At 41.9% G+C, this 21085-nt stretch overlaps 1 pseudogene; it reads right to left on the reverse strand.

The window, feature by feature from the left end:
* Positions 1 to 8338: 8338 nt before the first annotated feature.
* On the reverse strand, positions 8339 to 10864 carry LOC129707362 (uncharacterized; annotated as a pseudogene).
* Positions 10865 to 21085: the final 10221 nt, after the last annotated feature.

Here is a 21085-nt window from a genome sequence, read left to right on the forward strand (position 1 = left end):
TTTCACACTATTTTAATGCCAAGTAAGGAAAATTATTTCAAAGCACCTTTCCCAAAATCCGATGCAGGATTTCAGAGCTTAAAGACAAGGCTGGGCAATTGAACATGGCCAGAGTCGCAGTTCCCTAACATTTGTTGAAATGCTGTTTCCAACTGTGTTATTGTTTTGTGACTGAGTAATCCCATGGGTCAAATGGTATCTCTTATATTCATTTTTACATTTTGAGCATGGTCATCAAAGACAGCAATTAATCCTCAAATCTAATTGTCCTGGAGGATGTAGTAATGAGCAACCTTGAGCAACCAATGAAATCCTCATGTTGACAGTTCTCCCATAAATGTTGTTGAGCAGGGAGTTCCATGATTTAGAAACAGCGATGATAAGAGATGTATTTCAAATTCAAAAGCACCTGCAAGTGATGTTGTTGCTCAGAATTTGCTGTCCTTTAGTTTAGTTTAGTTTAGTTCAGTTTAGAAAAACAGCAAGGAAACAGGCCCTTCAGCAAACCGAGTCCGCGCCGACCAGCAATCTCCACACACTAACACTATCCTACACACTAGGGACAATTTACAATTTTTACCAAAGCCAATTAACCGACAAACCTGTACGTGTTTGGAGTGTGGAAGGAAACACACGCGGGCACAGGTCGAACGTACAACCTCTGTACAGACAGCACCTGTAGTCAGGATTGAACCTGGGTCTCTGGGGCGCTAAGGCAGCAGTTTTGGGTGCTAGTTTTGCATTCAACCAGGCAAGTAGAGGGTATTCTATCACATTGCTGATTTTTATGCAGGCAGATGGGACTAGTGTAAATGGAGCATGTTAGTCGGAGTGAGCAAGTTTGGCTGAATGGCCTGTTTCTTCTTCTTCTTTCATGTGGCGTGCACAGCCTAAAGTTGTTGGACAACTTGTTTTATTTGATCTTCCGTTTGTGCCCGTCAAGTTGATTGCATTAGTCGAAACAGGGCAGACCACGTGAAGGTTGCAATCTTCCACCCCAAAGGCCTGTTTCCATGCTGTACAACTCTATGACTCTGATCAAGGTCATTCAACCATAGAAATGGATAATTTCGGAGTGAAGTCTTGAAAATCAGGAACGTACTCATTTGTGCAATAACTGCCGGCTGGCCATCCAAAAACTTTGCAAGGTTATTTACATCACTTAATGTAATGGCCGCAGCTTCTAAAAGAACGGAGTACTCATGGTACTAGAAAATCTGGTGATGTTTCCTATTACAACTCCCTATTACAAGTGAAGATCATTCTTAATGAGTGAATGTTCTGTTCCCAATGGAGGAATATGCACCAACTACAAAACGAGAAGTTGAAAACAAATATATAGAAGGGACATTGAGAAAATATCATTTACTGAAAAATTGGAGATAGCCTGCTATGGTTTGGTCCTCCTGGTGTTCCATACTTCAGGTTATAGTGTTCTTACCTTTAAAATAAGAAGTTTTAATTTCAAGTTCCACGACAGAGGGTTGACCAAAGACCACTTATGAATCTTCCCTGTCTGTTGGGAGACACTGTAGGAATGTTTAACACACTCAGTCCATTAGTTAACTTACATCAGAGAAGCATTATTAAAAGACACGATGAGCTTGTACACTTCAGCAATGGGAATCAATGCAGGAAACAAATGGCAATCACACATTTTAGCTTCAGTTTCAAGAAAAGCTCATGTTTTGAATTAGCTCTGCCATAGTTTAAAGCAGGACAGGCAAGCTTTACTTATCAGCCCCGAATGAGCAAGTTGAATGCCAAAGGTAGCACTGGGGATAAAAATATAATGTTGAATGCAGAACTAATTAAGATCATTTTAGAAGCTTTAATAAGATTTGTGCTGGCCAGCAGGGCAGCTTTCTTTGATGCAAAATGCAGACTGGGGCCTCATAAAATTGGAAAAGATAAGGATTCCAGAAATGCAAGAATTTACTACAGCCATGGTTTACAAAATAAGTCAGTAGAAACATTATGATTTCATTACCATTATGCTTCCATTGGCAAGCAAATGACACAATTTAACTTTTATCAGAGAAACAGGATGTTGCCAATTAAATTCATGAGCTGTAATTTATTTTGAGTAACTGCAACATTTATCCATTTCAACCCATTCAAGACAATTGTAACATTATTGCCACAAAAAGACAAATGTGTTATATTTACAGATTTTTAATTAAGTTGGTAACCATTGGAATATTTCATTTTATTTTATTTTATTTGTTTGGAAATTGACAGCCCTAAGCTGACAATTTTCTATATGCTGCATTGTGGTAAGTATATGAAGATGATGGTGTTCTGCAGGATAGACTTCTTCCCTAGATTGTTTCTGCTTTCAATTTTGTTGCGTTTCCCTATCCCCCAGCTCTTTCTCCGGCCTCCTGCACCCCTGTAAAACTCATTGACCTCATTAACCACCATTAGCGTCCACTCTCCCCTCAAATTCACATAGACTATCTCTGACACTTCCCTTTCTTGATCTTTCTGCCTCCATCACAGGGGACGGACAATTGATTGACGTCTACAATAAACCTGCTGACTCCCACAGTGATCTGGACGATACTTCCTCCCACCCTGCCTCTTGCAAAGATGCTAACCCTAAGATACGGCTTCCATTCTAAGACTTTGGAGATGTCCTCTTTCTTTAGTAAACATGGTTTCCACCCTACTGTCAGAGATGGATCCCTCACCCATGTCTCCGTGTGTCTCGTAGTTCTGTTCTCCATAAGACCATAAGACATAACATCAGGATTAGGCCATTGAGTCAACTCCGCCATTCGATCATGGCTGATTTATTTTTCCCTCTCAACTATATTCTCCTGTCTTGTCCCTGTAACCTTTGACGCCCTAATCTCCACTTTAAAAATATACAATGAGTTACTCTGGCACTTTGTGCCGATCTTGTCAACCAGCATCTGTAGTTCCTTGTTTCTACTAATAAGATCATTGTCGAAATTTCCCACTTTCAAAGAATTATAATTGGATGGATGATTTCAAACAATTTTGGGTTATACTTGATTAAATTAGTTTTAAATCTTAACTAGCAGAATGCTTCTTAAAGAAATTCACTGATGTTATTTCAAGTATTATGGAAGTTAGCATGTTGTGGAGAAGCAGTTTTTATCATCAAGTAACACCAGGTTAAAATGAGTAGTCTGTGTGTATGCGTGAGTGTGTGTGTTTGTGCAAGTGTGTTTGTGCGAGTGTGTGCTTGCGTGCGTGTGTGTGCACTCGCCGATGATTACCCAATTTCATTTCAGAGTAATACAGCCAGCAAGTTACATTCATGCTGTTTACTCACAGCATACTAAAGCTGCAGCAGCCAGAATTAAATAAACTGGTCATTATTTCTCATGTCAACTGAGCCCTACATTGTTATTTGTTAAGGGGCTGTCTCCCACTGCGGCAACCTAATTGGCTAGTTTAGGAGTGTTTAGGAGAGTTTGAAAAAGTGTCATGTTGAAGACCTCCTTCGACCTCCTTCGACTACGTTGAAGACTATCTATGACTACCTTTGATTACCTTCGACTACCCTCGATTACCAACGAATAACATGCCGACCTACTACGACCTACTTCTACTAAACCTACGAGTAAAAAAATTTATAGTTTTTTTCCATGGCGGACCATTTTTTACTCCCGGGCATTTTTCAGCATGTTGAAAAATACGCCGTGCCCTAGCTGAGGCCTCAAGTACGCGGGGACTACTCTCGAGCATGAAGGAGAGTTACAAAGACCTCCTAGGACCTCGTGTCGACCATGCTGCGAATACGATTCGAGGGCAAACTCTTCTTAACTCGCCAATTAGGTCACCGCAGTGGGACAGCCCCTTTAGTGTTTTTCAAAAGCAAATCTTCTTTCAATGGGAAGTTGGACCAAGGCTGCCAGGGATGGTGCTTACTTCATTTGGAATAGGGTGGTGCCACAAAATAAACCACGGTTGCCCATGAGAGCAAGTGTTCACTGAGATTTCCCAAAGCTGAACTGGAGGTCTTGGTGGTGGAAAAGGAAAGAAAGCAGAACATTTTAAGCTGCTGAATTGTGACTGTTGTCTTTTCTTAATGTTAATAGATATTGAATAGTACCCTTATGATATTAAAGAGGAAAGTTGGCCTGTATTTACAAGGGAGCAACTGACTCTCAAGGCACACATTGGGAGATTAATGGAATAGATAGCTACAAAGCTGAATGCCAGGATTGTAATCCCAGGAGCTTGGATACAGTACTACAATTTACAGATTTTGAAAGGCAGACAATGATAGAAGTGAATCACAGAGCCAGTAGCAGGGTAGTTACTAAATTAGTGGTGAAATAAAATGGAAGGGAAACTGTTGGTGATCTTCCTGGACTGTTCTGAGAAATGAATGGGCATGACATCAGTAATATGGACAATAATTACTTCTCTTATATCTATTTATTTTGGGTAACTAGAGTAACTCAGTGGGAGAGGCAGCATCTCTGGAGAGAAGCAATGGGTGACGTTTAAGGTTGAGACCCTTCTTCAGACTAGTTTAGTCAGACCAATGTTGTAGGGGATGTAAGAGGAACCTTTTGCTAAAAAAAAGTGGTGGAAACATAACTGTCAACCTATTGAATTTTTAAACTTCTATTCAATATTTATGATTGAAGAAATGACATCCCATCATAACTTGATTGGAGATATAGATTACACACGGATTTCAATGGAACACTTTCAAGAGATGAGTATTTTTCCACAGCTATAGTAACCACAGATAGCATATAATCTTACCTATTTTGACTGTTTGATATGTTAGTTCTAAAATTTAATGAGATGATTAAAAAGTGCAGGTTAAGATAACTAGGGATTAATATTACCACTATGCATGTTCTTTCATTTTAATAGTTATTGACTTTTCCTTGAGGATACCTGGAAGAATAATGTGAGGGATTTGAGATATCAATTAATGTGCTGTGAAATAATTAATGTTGGCAAGTTAAAGCCTCAAAATTATTATCAAATGTATTAGCTTTTACACATTTCCATCTCTGAAATATTAGCAGAGATATCTATGCCCTTGATAGAATAGGAAAATAAAGAGTTAGAATTACTCTCAATATCTGCACGTTTTAGTGCTTTTCGAATTATTTTGACCCAAACCTTCATGTAAGCTTAGCACATTTATCTAAATCTGACCTGTAGCACACACATATGACAGAGACTGCCAGGAATTGGCATCAAACAACACACAGAATACATTTTGATATAGCAAATTGTGTTTGCCTATTGAAACACTCATGCAGGCAACTGACATTGAGAGTTGGGGTCTGCTACAGCATTAGTTAGAGGGGGCCTGACCTTTTCTGGAATCTTTCTTCTGAATCCAAGGTGTCCCTTACTTTACAGTAAATTCACTTTTTTTAAAGTTTTCTTGATGTTCGTTCACAATCTATTGCAACCTCTCAACTGTCTGCTGCTGAAGACCTTTAGATTTCCAACTCATATTTCTGATTCTCCCCAATATCCTTTTACCTACCCAACCCCTCACCCTATCACCCGATTGGAAAAACATACCAACGTACCAGCCCCAAATCCCTCCCTGCACCTGAACCCCAGAACTCCATCCTCTGATCCCCATGCTCCCTTTTACCTATGTCTAATATATTAATTTTTATCCCCTGATAATTCTGATTTTCCCTTCTACTGATGCCTATTGCTCCTCACCACAGTGCTTTAGAAACAACCTATTTCTTTCTAACAGCGACACCAAACACTCCATTCCAGTCATTTTCTCCTTGCCCACCCCACCCCGTGACCCACTGGGTACCAGATATGTTTCTGCTAGCTTTACAATATCAAAGCTCATGGAAGAAAAGCCTTTGAGCATTATTCTAAGATCTGTACACTTTTAACCTATTATATAAACCAGTAAGTCCTAGGTGTGCTTAGTAATAAGTCTAGAATGTAATTTGAATTGCTCTCCACCACTGCCTATTAACTTTCTAGTAGTATGACTATTTCCTTGTTCTATGCTTATACTGAAGTTAGTCCCTGCTTCACTCCGGACACCATGACAATGTTACTGGTAGTAAATCTTTTGCCATTAATCTTTTATCTTGGGGAAGCACCAAAGTGAATCTAAAGTATAGATGTGTATGACTATGACACAGTTTATTTGTAGTTTAGTTTAGAGATACAGCACGGAAACAGGCCCTTCGGCCCACCGAGTCCACACCGACCAGCGATTCCCGCACATTAACACTACTCTACACACCCTAGGGACAATTTACACTTACACCAAGCTAATTAACCACAAACCTGTGCGTCTTTGGAGTGTGGGAGGAAACTGAAGATTTTGGAGAAAACCCACGTGGTCACGGAGAGAACGTACAAACTCCATACAGACAGCACCCATAGTTGGGATCGAATCTGAGTCTCTGACACTGCATTGCTGCTACCAAGCCACCCAGTTTATTTGGACAGCGAGCACTCAATAACTTATTTTTTCATTCTTCACAATTCCCTTCTTATTTTTGGGATGCTTCTTGAGTAGAATGAAGATAAATATGTAATTATCTTGACAGCTGTACTAATGGGATCTGAAGTCTGTTTGCCAGAAATATTTTAAGACATACACAAAACTCCAAATCAGTATGAAGAACATGTAAAATAAAGCCAAGCATCTGCCATCTTTTGCAACATGTTTCTTCATACAGAGAGAAATATTATTTGGAAGGATGCAGAAATTTGGCATTTACTGTTAATCTGTCAGGATGCTGCGCTTAGGTTCTAGTAAGATCACAATCATGTGCATACAATTGAGGCTATAAACCTTGTATCACGGAAGTCAATTGTGCTAGTCCATCACTGGGAATTCCTACATGAAATGTTTGGATTCTCATTTTTCTACTTCTAAAGATATTCTTGGCAAACATTTTTTCATTGGAAGACAACAGTCGAGTCAATTATGTGTTTTTTTATCATTCCTTTCAAGAAACTTGGCTAAAATGTTCTGTAACTTGAACATGTCCCAAATGCTTATGAGTAGATTTTTAGTTTCAAGGTTTTAAGACATGTGATTGAAGAGCAGACAGCGAGTGAATGGTTCATTAAATGCTCAATAATGTGAATCTCTTATGAAGGTGTGTAGGTGTATAAGTCTTAGGTGTATAAAAGTCTTAATGTAGAAAGAAAGAACACCCCGGATGATCTCTGAAGAACATCCGGGGTCGAGACACTTTTTATTTTGTCCTTTTTTATGAAAGTTTTAGGTGTATAAATTCGTGAAATAGGGTGAATGCATCATCCTTGTCCCAGGATAGGAAAATCAAGATCTAGAGGGCATAGGTTTAAGGAGTGAGGGGAGAGATTGAATAGGAACCTATGAGGCAACAATTTCTCACCAAGGGTGGTGGATAGCGGAAACAAGCTGCCAGAGAAAGTTGTTGAGGCAGATACAATAACAACATATCAAGAGATTTGGACAGGTACATAGATAGGAAAGAGGAATACAGTGTATGTGTCAAATGACAGCAAATGAGGGACTAACTTAGATGAGGCATTTTGGTAGGCATGTGTAATTTGGGCAAAGAGCCCGTTTTTATGCTGCATGATTGTATGATTATATGACTCTAAATGGCACTAATAAACATATTATATTCTTTGGGTTTTAACTCTACTGCAATTGAATGAAAAATCCATAGAAGGAACCTTGCTCCAACTATTTGGTCAAACTTTCTAATTAGTCGTAACTAGTCAAGTAATTTTTTGATCCCTAGTAGTATTAATGACCCCCTCTTTAATGTCACTATGAAATTTATTTGCCTGAAAAAGATGATACATTCCAGATCGCCATAATAGATTCCTTCATCAATCGTCTCAAATCAGTCCCTTTGCTTACCAACTCGTCTGACACTGAATAAAACTTTTTCCATATTTAATTTGTGAAATCTATTTATGAATTTCAACATCTTAATCAAATCACCTAAACCTTTTGTACACTAATTTCTTCGTTCTTTCCATATCGCAAACTCTGATTTTGCTTTCAAATCGTAAAAATCCCATAACTCCTTGTACCATTCTGTAGTAATTAGATTTGGATGAATTACATCATTCAGAATGTTTCCGACACAAATGCAATCTTTTTGATAAACATGATTGTCAGAACTTAATTTCATGCCCTGGGTCACAAATTACATTTGAAATCTGGAATCAACTCACATTCCCATTCATATTGAATGCATAAAAACCAGCAACTTGGTATTTATTTCAGCCTAGAAGTTATTGTTGTGCCAACTTCAGTTATAATCTCAGGCATCTCTGCATGATGAGAATTTAGTCCTAAGATAAGTGTGAAAGATACATCTTCCTGATGCGCTGGGATGCATCCTCAGTGATGTGACCTGGGGTCATCGGGTGTTTTGGGTCTCACAACGTCAGACACCCTCACCCAGGTGACCCAGCCGGGGTTGATCAGGCCCCGACTTGTGTCCCAGCAGCATCCGCCCACGGATCAGCCCTCTTAATCCAGCGCCACCTAGTGGCTTTCTCTGTGGCTTCGCTTGCGGATTGAATGGCCCTCTTCCTTGCCAGCCCCGTAATGCCCAACCGATTGAGGACTTTGCAGAGTGAGCGTCCTGCAAAGCCTCTACAGCCCACCTCTATGGGCTCATAGTATGTCTTCCAGCCTCTGTCCTGGCACATCGCCACCAGCTCCTGGTACTTTGCGCGTTTCCTCTCGTTAGCCTCTTCAAGACGCTCATCCCAGGGCACTGTCAGCTCCAAAATGCTCAGCTGTTTTGTCACTTCGATGAACATGTCAAGTGAAGTCAAGTCAAGTCACATGTCAGGCTGGAGTGATGTTGCTGTAATGTGCTGAAGAAATTTCAGCTGTTTGCCCAGACCGATGTGCAGCTGCCAGTCAGTGGCTGTGTAGAGGCCGCCCGTCCTTGTTTATGGTTGTGGTCCAGGCTTCTCTCCAGCTTTGACCAAAGTGATTGATTTCTTTGTGGCGTGGTGGTGTTTGCTGTTACCGATGGCAATGGCTGTGCTCTCAGCAACCACCTTGAGCACCTGGTCATGGCGCCCCGATAGCGACATTCCCCAAGGGACTTTGGGCAGCTGCTGAGGAGACGTTCTAATGATCCTCTTCCAGAGCAAAGTGGGCAGGAAGGTGTCTTGCACTTGCCCCAGACGTGGAGGTTTGCTGGGCTTGGTAGGGCATCGTAGACAGCTTGGACAAGGAACCGGAACCGGCGTTGGAAGATTGCCTGCATGATGTTTGACCAGGTAATCCTGCGCTGCGGTATGCTCTCCCACCTTGTCCACGCTCCCTGCTGCCTGAACCCCACCGTCCTGCTCACCCGCTCTTCTTCCACACCTGCTCAGACTTCTTCCTGGATTAGATGGTGTCTCTCCTTGCCCCGAGCCTTGCCAACCGGTGTCTTAGGGAAGTGTCCCAAACCCACTCTGCCAGTTGCCATGACTCCCACCAATGCCTTTTGCCTTAGGCGTGACTCTGCCACCTCCACTGCCTTCTTCGCCCTCCTATTCCTCCCTGTTCTCACCTCAATGCCAGCCAATGACACCTTCTGGTCCCTGGAGTCCCTGTACTGCAGAGCTTCTCTTGTTCGCGCCACCATAAACTCTTCTGTGAGGCCACTGAATGGGAGCTGCAAGATGTTACTGATCCCATACAGTGCTGCACAGTTGAGGGTGCGGAGAAAGCCGCTGATCTTCCTTTCGAGGGACTCAACTGTGGTCAATGGAACAGCGTAAACCAGCAGAGGCCACAAGACTCGGGGCAGGATGAAATGCTGATAGATCCAGGCCTTGAATCTGCCAGGCAGACCTGACTTGTCGACTTTGGTGAGCCAGGCTTCAAGGTCTTCGATGGACTTTTGAATGGCGGCAGTGCCTTTCAGTGTTGCATCAATAAGCTTCCCCAAACGCTTGAGAGGTTGCTCAGTGATGGAGGGAATGACAGTTCCAGATAGTATGAAGTGGAATCTGTCATCACCTTCCCCTTCTTCAGCACCATGGACCTTGACTTTGTTGGCTTGAAACTCATCCTTGCCCAGATGATATGTTTCTCAAGCCCTTGTAGGATCCACCTACATCCTGGGACCGATGTTGTGGTGATGGTAAGGTCGTCCATAAAAGCTCTTATTGGGGGCTTTCGTACACCGGGCTTGGTCAGGGGGCCTCTGCATTCCACTTCGGCTGACTTGGTCGCCATGTTCATGGCAAGAGCAAAAGGAATAACAGAAATGGTGCCGCTCATTATTATTCCTTTTCCAAACCGATGCCAGTCCGATGTTTCTGACCCAGAAGTTACCCTCAGCCTGAAATTATGGTAAAAATCCAGGATCAGGACCTTGATCTTGCTGGGAACATGGTGTTGGTGTAGTGAAAGCTCAACCAGTTTGCGTAGTATGGACCCGCAGGGTTTGGCCAGGCCCCACATCAGAACAACTAGGTCACCTCTGTTTTAATCTCTAATAAGCTGCGTGACTACTCCAGTGTGCTCCAAGCAGCCGGGAACTCCCTGAATCCCCCCCTTCTGCACTGAGGGGTCGATGTAGCTGTTTTTGAAGAACAGTTTCATTTGAAAATTCGGATGTATTGAATCATTTGCACTCACAACGTTACAATAGACTCTTGCACCTGCGGCTGCACAGGCTTGGCATGATTACACGTTTAGTCCTTTTCACTTTCTTTTAAATGTAGCCCTTTTAAATATTCCTATTTCTCAAATATTTATCTGCTTTCCTTTTAAAACTAGTTTTGAATTCCTGTCTGCCGCTGTTTCTGATCAAGCATTTTGTCACATCCCAGCATTTGTTCCTTTAACCAACTCTCTGCCTTTGCAACTCATTCCAGTAAAAGTAAAAATAGGCTTGGTTTTTCATTTTATTGTAGAATTAATTTTAACCACTTTTATTGTATTTCCTTTCATAATTGTCTACATGAATGAAAGGGACGCCTGGTTTATATCATCTCCCCGTATAAATCATGAGTGTGAGGTTATAGCACTTTAATGTAGTAAAGTTGAAAAAGAAAATATACAAAGGAAGAAACTAGCTTTGTTGATTCCTTTGTCTACGGAACAAAATGTAAAAAAGTGAATACAAAGGGCATGTACAATAGAGCAATAATTTTGGTACTAAAGTACACTTTGGTCTTGTACCTTATCATTCTTATCCAGTTAGCATGGTTGAAAATAATAGGTTTATGTTGGTTAAATCCTTGCCATTATTCGTTTCATTAAATTTATAAAATATTTTATAGTAACAGAATTAACAACAGTGCCTTCTGTAGAAAATGTTTGTTTGGTTTAAAACCAATATTTCCATTTTTATGGAAACATCGGAGAAAGATAGAATAATGATCACATAGGAGGACACCATTCTATCCTTCATGTCTGTGAAAATCGATAAAGAGCTAACTGACCTACTCTTAAAAACTCCCAGGACTTAATCTGTAGGCCTGTGGATCATAAGCTTGGGTAGAGTGGATGTGGAAAGGATGTTTCCATTAGTATGAGAGTCTAGGACTAGAAGTCATTGTCTCAGAATTAAAGGACTTTCTCTTAGGAAGGAGATGGAGAGAAATGTATTTAGTCAGAGGGTGGTGAATCTGTGGAATTCTTTGCCACAGAAGGCTGTGGAGGCCAAGTCAGTGGATATTTTTACGGCAGAGATAGATTCTTGATTAGTACCAGGTTAGTATCTTGATTAGTCAGAGGTTATGGGGAGAAAGCAGGAGAATGGGGATAGGAGGGAGAGATAGATCAGCCATGATTGAATGGTGGAGTAGACTTGATGGGGCGAATAGCCTAGTTCTATTCCTATCACTTATGACCTTATAAATCTTCAAGTACATGACCAAGAACTGCTCAAATATGATGAGGCAGTCTGCCTTTTCGTCATTTTTTGAGCAGTAATTCCAGACTCCAGAAAGTATTTTGTTATCTTTGGATAACAAAACCTATGCCCTCTGGTTTTTGATCCTCAGGTGAAAATATTTCCACCTGGGTTGAGAAGCATACCAGTAAAAAAGTGTGATTACAAGTCGACAGGGCTAAAGATAAGACTGTTATGGAAGTTTATGTTATGATCACCTCTGTTTAGAACCCAAGGCTAAAGGAAAAGGGTCCTTCCTGTTTACTCTATTAACCTGTTATAAACCTGTTATCTTTTGAGGAAATACATTTTTCCTCGATCAGTTGCAAATAAGCCCTCTCTTATTCTGAAACCATGCCTGTTTATTCTACACTTAACTATAAAGGGAAAAGGTCCTTCCAAACGTACCATGTCAAGCAACCTAATAATCATCCGTGTTTCAATGGGATTGTATCTGTCCACACTGGTTGATATTTCTTTAACGAATTCCAATACATTTTTCAATAAGCCATTCTGTTTACTTGTGTACATCAAGCATACTTAATTGTCGGGAAGAAACTGTAGCTGCTGCTTTAAATCGAAGATAGACACAAAATGCTGAAGTAACTCAGCGAGACAGGCAGCATCTCTGGAGAGAAGGAATTGGTGACGTTTCAGGTCGAGGCCCTTCTTCAGAGATGCTGCCAGTCCCACTGAGTTACTCCAGCATTATACTTAATTGTCATATGTATCAGCAACAGAATAGTGAAATTCTTACTTGCTGCTGCTTCAAAGAACCCATTTATATATTAACACACAAATAAATGTACAATAATCGTACAATAAATTGACAATCATTAGTACTGAATAACAATATTGGAAAACAAATGAATTAATAAGTTTATTGGCCAAGTATGTTCACATACAAGAAATTTGCCTTGGTGCTCCGCTCGCAAGTAACAACACGACATACAGTAACAATTAAGAATGACACATAAAACATTAAACATTAATAATAAAACATGACAGCTTAAACATGTGAATGAGGCCACAGACTTGGTTATTGAGTAGAGCTACTACTCGTGGAAAAAAAGCTGTTTTTATGTCTGGCTGCGGTGGCTTTGACACAACGCAAGTGGAATCAAAATTAAAAAGTCCAGAGTAGATCATACTTGCTGAGGTAGTGCTGTGGTTAGAGTTATGCTGTGTGTGTTCAAGAGTCGAATAGTTGTTGCAAAAAAGCTGTTCTTGAAACTGGAAGTCTTGCGAACGCTGAAAGCAAGATTGTTTTCTGGCAGCGTTCAATCAGATTATCAATTTCCCTCCTGTACTATGACTCATTGTTATCCATTTTTCATCCAACAATGGTGGTATTGTCTGCAAATTTAAAGATGGATTTGGAGCTGTGTCTCGTTACACACCAGGGCATAAAGTGAACAGAACGGGTCAGGCAGCATCTCGGGAGAACATGGATAGGTGACATTTCGGATTGGGACCCTTCTTCAGTGATTGTGGTGGTGTGAAGGGAGGGAGAAAGCAGGAAGAGGGAAGAGTCGGGACAAAGTCAGATGTAGGTCATATGTGCTGAGGTGGGATATGGTTAGTGTTACACAGCGGTCAAGAGTCTAATGGTTGTTGGGAATAGGCTGCTTTAGAAACAGGTGGTCACGTCTTTCCTGTACCATCTTCCCAATTGTTGTAATGAGATGAAAACATGGCAAGGGGGTGTGAGTCTTGGGGATATAAGCTGCTTTTCTAAGTCTGTACCTCCTCTAGGTCCCTACGATGGTTGGGAGATCAGTTCCCATAATGGACCACGCATTTCCCAACAATTTTTGCGGCCTCCTTTGTTCCTGGGTGTTCGAGTTACCGAACCTGGCCATGATGCAACCAGTCAGTACATTCCCCACCGTACACCTGCGGAAGAGTACAGGAGTATCGGAAAACACATTGAATCTCTTCAATCTTCAAAGGAAGTCAAAGTGGTCCCAGACCATGCCTACCGATGTCACTGCCGACCCTTTCTTGCACTGCGGCTGCCCCCGGGCCTGAGCCATTGACTCCGCCGATGCTCGCCTTTCCCCCGCCCGCCAGCAGGCCAGAGCCATCGATTCCCCTGGGTTCCAGACCCAGTTTTAGACTGGGGACTTACACATTGCTGGATCCAACTTGTCAAATGGACTGACTCCCCTGCTGATTTTTCTGGATTCTACTTCTCCCACTTATCAACAGGGATCAATAATGGCACCTCTGGGTCTTGCTGACCTCCCCCTCCATTTCAACCATGCTACTTTCCCTACCCCCACTCTTGCACCACCCAACAATCCCCACTCCCCTCTCATTCCCCATCAACCCCCACAGTACCTCCCCCGAACCTTCCCCCACGACCCGCTTACCTCCGCCCGCACCCATGTGTGTTTTCACCATTCTCCTTGACCTCCCTCTTTTAGATCCAGAACGTTCAGTCCTCAACAGAGGCCTTACCTTTGTGCCCCTACGCCCACACTTCAGCAGGTTCTGCGCCTGCCATGACCTAGAGCTCTTCTTCCATCACTGCCGCCGCCTCTGGACATTTTTCTATGGGAAGGACTCCTCGTCTCCCAGTGCAATCCCTTCTACTATATCCAACGTTCCCTCTTCTAATGGAACCCCCTGCTAGTTTCTAACCTCCCCAACTTTTTTATTTCCAATCGCCGGAGATATCATCTGGATATCCCTACTCTCCTTGCCCACTTCAATCTCACCCCCTCTGAATGTAACAGCCATCCGCGTGCGTTGTAACAATTCCAACATTGTTAGTAAACTCGCTGACAAGGAATGCTGAGCTCTACCATGCTGAGGCCAGGCACCAGTTCTCAAATACCGCCTCATACTTGTCCCTTGACCCATGACTCCACTGACGAATACCAGGCCATCATCTCCCGGACTGTTTTTGATCTCGTCGTCTCTGGCGATCTGTCCTCCACATTCTACAACCATTGTTTCCACAGCCCCACACTGCCTGCTTCTATCTCCTCAACAAAATCCACAAACAGTTCTGTCCTAGCAGACCCATTGTCTCTTCTTGCTCCTGCCCCACTGAACTCATCTCACCATACATTGATTCTATCATATCACTCCTTGTCCAGACCCTCTCCACTTACATCCAAGACACATCACACACTGTTCAACTCTTCAATAACTTTCAATTTCTAGGCTCCCATTGCCTCATGTTTACCATGGATGTCCAGTCCATTTACACCTCCATCCCACACCAGGAAGGTCTCAAGCCCCTTTGGTTCTTCCTTGAACAGCGATCCAATCAGTTCCTCCTATTAACGCTCTCGTCCACGTCACCGTCAGCAACTTTTCTTTTGACTGCTCACTTTCTCCAAGCTAAAGGTGTAGCCATGGGCACTCGCATGGGCTCCAGCAATGCCTGCCTTTGTGTTAGTTATGTCAAACAGTCCTTGTTCCAGGTATACACTGGCACCAACCCGCAACTCTGCTACATCAATGACTGCATTGGGGCTGCCGCCTGCACCCATGACAAACTCGTTAATTTCATTAACTCCGCAACCAACACATCATCCTCTGACATTTCTGTCACCTCCAATGTGATCCCATCACCAGTCGCTTCCTACCCTTTTCAGCCCTCTGCAGAGACCACTCCCTCTGCAACTATTTGGTTCCCTCATCACTTCCCACCCAAACCAATATGTTCGACCCAGGAAAGATCTTCAGAGTTACGCACGCCCATGAGCTTGAAGCCGTTGACTCTTACTGCCGCTGTCCCTGCCAAGTAAACTAGTTCTTGGATTCCTGACTTTCCCCTCCTGAAGTAAACAATTGGCTCCTTGATCTTGCGAATGCTGAAAGCAAGATTGTTTTCTGGCAGCATTCAATCAGATTATCAATTTCCCTCCTGAATTATGACTCATTGTTATCCATTATTCATCCAACAATGATGCTATTGTCTGGAAATTTAACGATGGATTTGAAGCCGTGTCTCATTACACACTAGGGCACAAAGTGCCGAGGTAACAGAAGGGGTCAGGCAGCATCTCGGGAGACCATGGATAGGTGACATTTTGGATCAGGACCCTTCTTTAGACTGATTGTGGTGGGTGGGAGGTGGAGAAGGCTAGAAGAGAGGAGAGTTGGGACAAAACTTGCTGAGTGATAGGAGGATGTGGATGAGGGTGGAGCTAGATAGGCAGATCATTGGTCAAAGGCCAGAGATGAAAAGACAAAAGGTGTGAGATACGGATAGAAGAAGTGAAAATTGTGAAGGGAGAGCAAGGAATATACGTGGAAGGGAAGGGGAGGGGAGAAACGGTGTATGTTCAGGTACGATATAGGGATGGGGGGGGGGGGGGGGGGGGGGGGGGGGAAGAGTGAGGGGGGGGGGGGGGGGTTTGGGGTTTGAGGGTAGTTATCTAAAATCGGAGAATTCAATGCTTATGCCATCATGTTGAAAACTACCCAAGCGGAATATGAGGTGCTGTTCCTCCAGTTTGTGTGTGGCCTCACTCTGCCAATGGAGGAGGCCCAGACAGAAAGGTCGGTATGGGAATGGAAAGGGGAGTTAAAATGGTTAGTAGCTGGGAGATCCAGTGGGCCTTGGCGGTGTTCAAACGTTGACTGGGGCTGAAACAGCTCATTACTGTGCTGTACAAGTCTATGGTTTTAATTATTTAAAGAGTAAATGTTGGCTCATACAATATGGGAATCTCCTTGGAACCGAAGACAGCACAGTGCATGTTGGGCTCTACCTTGATGCACACAATGAAATGGCCATGTCTCTGGAATGGGGCACGACCCTATAACTTTGTGAATCTATAGCAAGGTGTACCACTGAGCCAAGGCTAACTCCCTGTTGATCATCGAGCTATTTGAAGACACGTTTTCTCCGGAAACTGTAAATTGTAAAATATGTTAGCTCAGCACCACAGAATCATTGGGTTCAATCAATGGATTTCACGAACAATATCGAGACAAATATCTTAGACTAACAGTGTGATTAAAACCAGAATTGCTTTCCAGCTTTCCTTCCCTTGGTGCCACAGGGGTTTTAATCATCTGGTCTTGATGAATTTTATTTTCAAACCTGTTGGGAAGAATAGCTCATTGATTAATGTTGATATACCGGTTTACATTATAACTATATCCAGAATTTTTTAAACCACACTACGATGACAGCTTGAAGTGAATACCGTCCTTCTTTCAGAGGAAATAGTTTCACATTAGTGCAAATTAACCTCGATTGTTGTCCCTGCATGTGATATATTATATGTGTAGGAAGGAACTGCAGATACTGGTTTAAAACGAAGATAGACACAAAAAGCTGGAGTATCTCAGTGGGTCAGACAGCATCTCTGGAGAAAAGGAATAGATGACATTTCAGGTTGAGACCCCTCTTCATATTATAGTTGCTAATCTCCTTCCCTTTTTTTGCAGTGTCTTTACAACAGCATTGTGACCAAGGTTATGGTAATAACATGCATTATAGACCTCTGCATAAGATTGATTTGAAACGGTAACATGTCTGACTACAATGTTTGTTGGGACTCATCAAACACTTTAAGGCTAAATCAAACTAAAAATAAACTTTGGATAAATTTCATTTCCTTTAACCATTAAAATACTGATGGGCCAAAAGGTATCAGAGATCAGCTGCATTATTTCAGTCTTGGATAGACTTGCTTATCCTACTTGTCGATTTGTACTGCAGGGATGTCCAAGATCTTTACATCTGCAGAGCATTGCCTAACTATTCACTGTAGCATGATCTTGTTTAGTTTTTGCATCCATTTTAACATTGCTATGTATTCCCCTTTTTTTTAATATGTCTATTTTACTGTGCAGTAATACATGTGTTTAATCACTAGAGTGGAAGTTAAATCATTCATCCCTGACTGGTCGTCCTAAACTGACTCTATAATAGTGTTAATGTGTTGAATTCTGCTGACAGCACAAAATACAGAATTAACTTTGCAACCAATTTAGACTCGCTAACCTGGCAATTGTTTCTTACATTGGAGACTCAGTTTAGTTTAGTTTACAGATACAGGCTCGTCGGCCCACCAATTCCACACCAAACAGCAATCCCTGCACATTAACACTATCTTAAACACACTAGGAACAATTTACATTTATACCAAGCCAATTAACCTACAAACCTGTACGTCTTAGGAGTGTGGGAGGAAACCGAATATCTTGGAGAAACCCCATGCGGTCATGGGCAGAACATACAAACTCCGTACAGACAGCACTCGTAGTCGGGATCGAACCTAGGTCTCTGGCACTGCAAGCGCTGCACCACCATGCCGCCCCAGTGTCTCGCCAATGCATCCATTTAATTTGCTGTTTCATGTTGATTTTTGTTTGCATTTAGCAAGTTATCTGCTAAGGAAGTAAAAGTGCTTAAAATGTCATCTAATCCTTCATGCACACGCAAGACAAAGCAGGCAAACAAATGCAAAACAATTCACTTGGTTGACTTTCAAAAATTGGATTGCTGGAGTTCACAAGTCCCATCGAGCCCTGAGAAGGAAAGTTTACCATAGATAAAGAGATGAATTGTGCTCAAGTTTAAAAGTAACATCAATCTTTCTTGTACTTTGTTTAATGGTGGACAATCCATTTTAATTCTTTAATTTATAAGTAACAGATTTTGCTAAAAAAAAATGGAAGAAGAGTGTTGCTACATTATAGTTGGGGATTGGAAAGGTAGCTTTCCAGTGGGTTGGCCAGAGGTTACAGTGGATCTTGTGACCCCTTTGGCCTTACCCATCAAAGTGAATACATGTGAGTTAATGCAGAAGAAACTGAATGCATTGAATCGTTAAGACTGGAAGAAAGAAAATCCATTATTAAACACTTTTCCAGCCAATTGAACCTTCCAGCAGTGAAATCCCTCTCCTTACCATACATCAAGGTTCTGGATATCCCTGAAAAATGTACAGGCATCTGTGGAAAACATTTGTGGCCCTTAATCTTGTAATTTCTTCACAAATTAATGAATTCAAGAATTAATGGTGTATTTGAGAGGCAGAATACTTTATCTGTTTGTATAATGAGACTTTAAACTCTCGCTGCCAGTCTGACTTTGAAATTGCTATAAAACAGGTGCACCACGTTACTCTCCTGTTCAATCAAGATCATAGTATAATGCAGGCACAGATTCATAGAGTCTGGGCTTTAAAAAACCATTACAAATAGATATTCCAGGCAAGCACAGGCTAATGAGGATGGGCAGAATTTACTCCGATATTCACTCCAAGTTTCTTCAGAAATTTCACAGAGAGGTTAAAGGTTGCATGTGCACAGGCCAATCAACATAATTCTACCTCTTGAGACAACATATTGCTTTACAACATGCGATCATTTTATCCAATCATGTAGTTCATCCATCAAAATAAGGGAGACATGGTAACATTACCATCAATGTGAAGGAGTAGCAGATTCACAGATTTACAGGTCTCCATTGTTCATAGATTTGGTCAGGAGGAGGTTATTCACCCAGTTAGGACAGGTGTTTTCCCCAGGTACTAATGGTAGATAAAATTTGAATTGTAAAATGAATACCAAAAATGACAATAATGTACAAACAGGATTTTACGGAAGAAGGCTTAATGTGTTTTGATATGTTAAATAGTTTTAACATGGGGGCGATCTTTACTGACCAACTAGTAAATAAATTAGGAGCGGGAGTATGCCACTCAGCCCCTCCAAAATTCTCCATTGTTCAGTTCAGTTCAGTTCAGTTTAGTTTATTGTCATGTCTACCGAGGTGCAGTGAAAAACCTTTGTCGCATGCGTTCCAGTCTGCAGAAAGAGAATGTTCATTATGATCATTGTTGATCTCATTGTAACCTCAATTCCACTTGCCCATTTGTCCTTGGTTACTTTTCACCCCATTGCTTAAATAATATCTACATGCCTCTGCTTTAAAAATATTCAAGATTCTTTGAAGAAGAGGGGCCTAGAGATTCACAGTTATCTGACACAAAAAGGTTTCTCTCATCTGTGGAGTAATTGGGCAACCCTTTAATTTTAAATAGGGAGCCCAAGATCTGGTTTTTACTACAGGGTACATGATTTAGCTAAACCTTTTGCGCTATAATATTCCCAATCAGTGGTGGGAAAGTTAAAATCCCCCACAATGGCTACCTTATGACACTTGTAGCTGCCTGTAATCTCCTGGCATAATTCCTGTTGACTGTTTGGGGGCCAGTAGTACCTCCCCAACACAGAGTTCATCCCTTTCTTCTTCCACATCTCCATCCATATAGCCTCACTAGATGAACCATCTGTAATGTCACCTCTAAGCTCTACCATGCCACCCTCCTTAACCAATACACCTCAGTCCTGTATAAGATCCCACCCATCTGCCAATCTAATGTAAATACACCCCGTGTAGCACTAGTTACATGAACTAAATCAGTTCAGTAATACATTTGGACAGAATCACCTACACTTGAGACTAAAGCCAAGTGCAGCAGTTTTGAAAAATAGCCAAAATATACCCGTTTGATAAAATTACCTCCATTTTATCTGCCGAGAGAATTCACCTCTAACATTGTGTCGGAGATCTTCATGCATGCACAAGACAACTCCAAAATAGCATTGGACAAATTGTACCTGGTTATCAACTCTCTTGAAACAGCAAAACATGATGCCATGTTTTTTGTTGCTGGTGGCTCCAATCGCGCTATCTCAGGACACATATCCCTAAATAACATCAGCATGTTTCCCGCCTCTCTCACATCTCTTAATCAAAACTCCTCGTCTTCTACACAGCGCCCGCAGTCTTTTCCCGATTTCCCCTCTCCTCCCCCATCTGTAAATTTTTTCCCTTTGCCCACTCACCAATCTTCTCACTGCTTTCCTACATTCCTCTGCTGCATTATCTCCCCTTAATTGTTCTCCGCAACTCTTCCCCGCCTTGCGAAACTTTCTGAAAATTCTCACCCTGATGTTGTTACCTGCTTCCTACTCCAAATGACACCCTAACATTCTGATTCCAGCCTTCATCTTTTCTTAACAAACATTGCGCTTTCCCAACCCCAATATTGCTCCAATCATCGTCTCTATCTTTTTTCATCTTTTCCGTCATAATCAATTGCAAAGGTTCAGAATATCGTGGTCTCCACTGGACCAAAAGTGCGGATTCCATTGCAAATAGCACTTCAGTTGTCCTCGTTAGAATGCTGATTTTTAAAGTCCTTGCACAAAGCAGGGTATAGGCATCCCTTAAG

This window comes from Leucoraja erinacea, chromosome 21 (assembly GCF_028641065.1).
Source record: "Leucoraja erinacea ecotype New England chromosome 21, Leri_hhj_1, whole genome shotgun sequence".
Lineage (NCBI taxonomy): Eukaryota > Metazoa > Chordata > Chondrichthyes > Rajiformes > Rajidae > Leucoraja > Leucoraja erinaceus.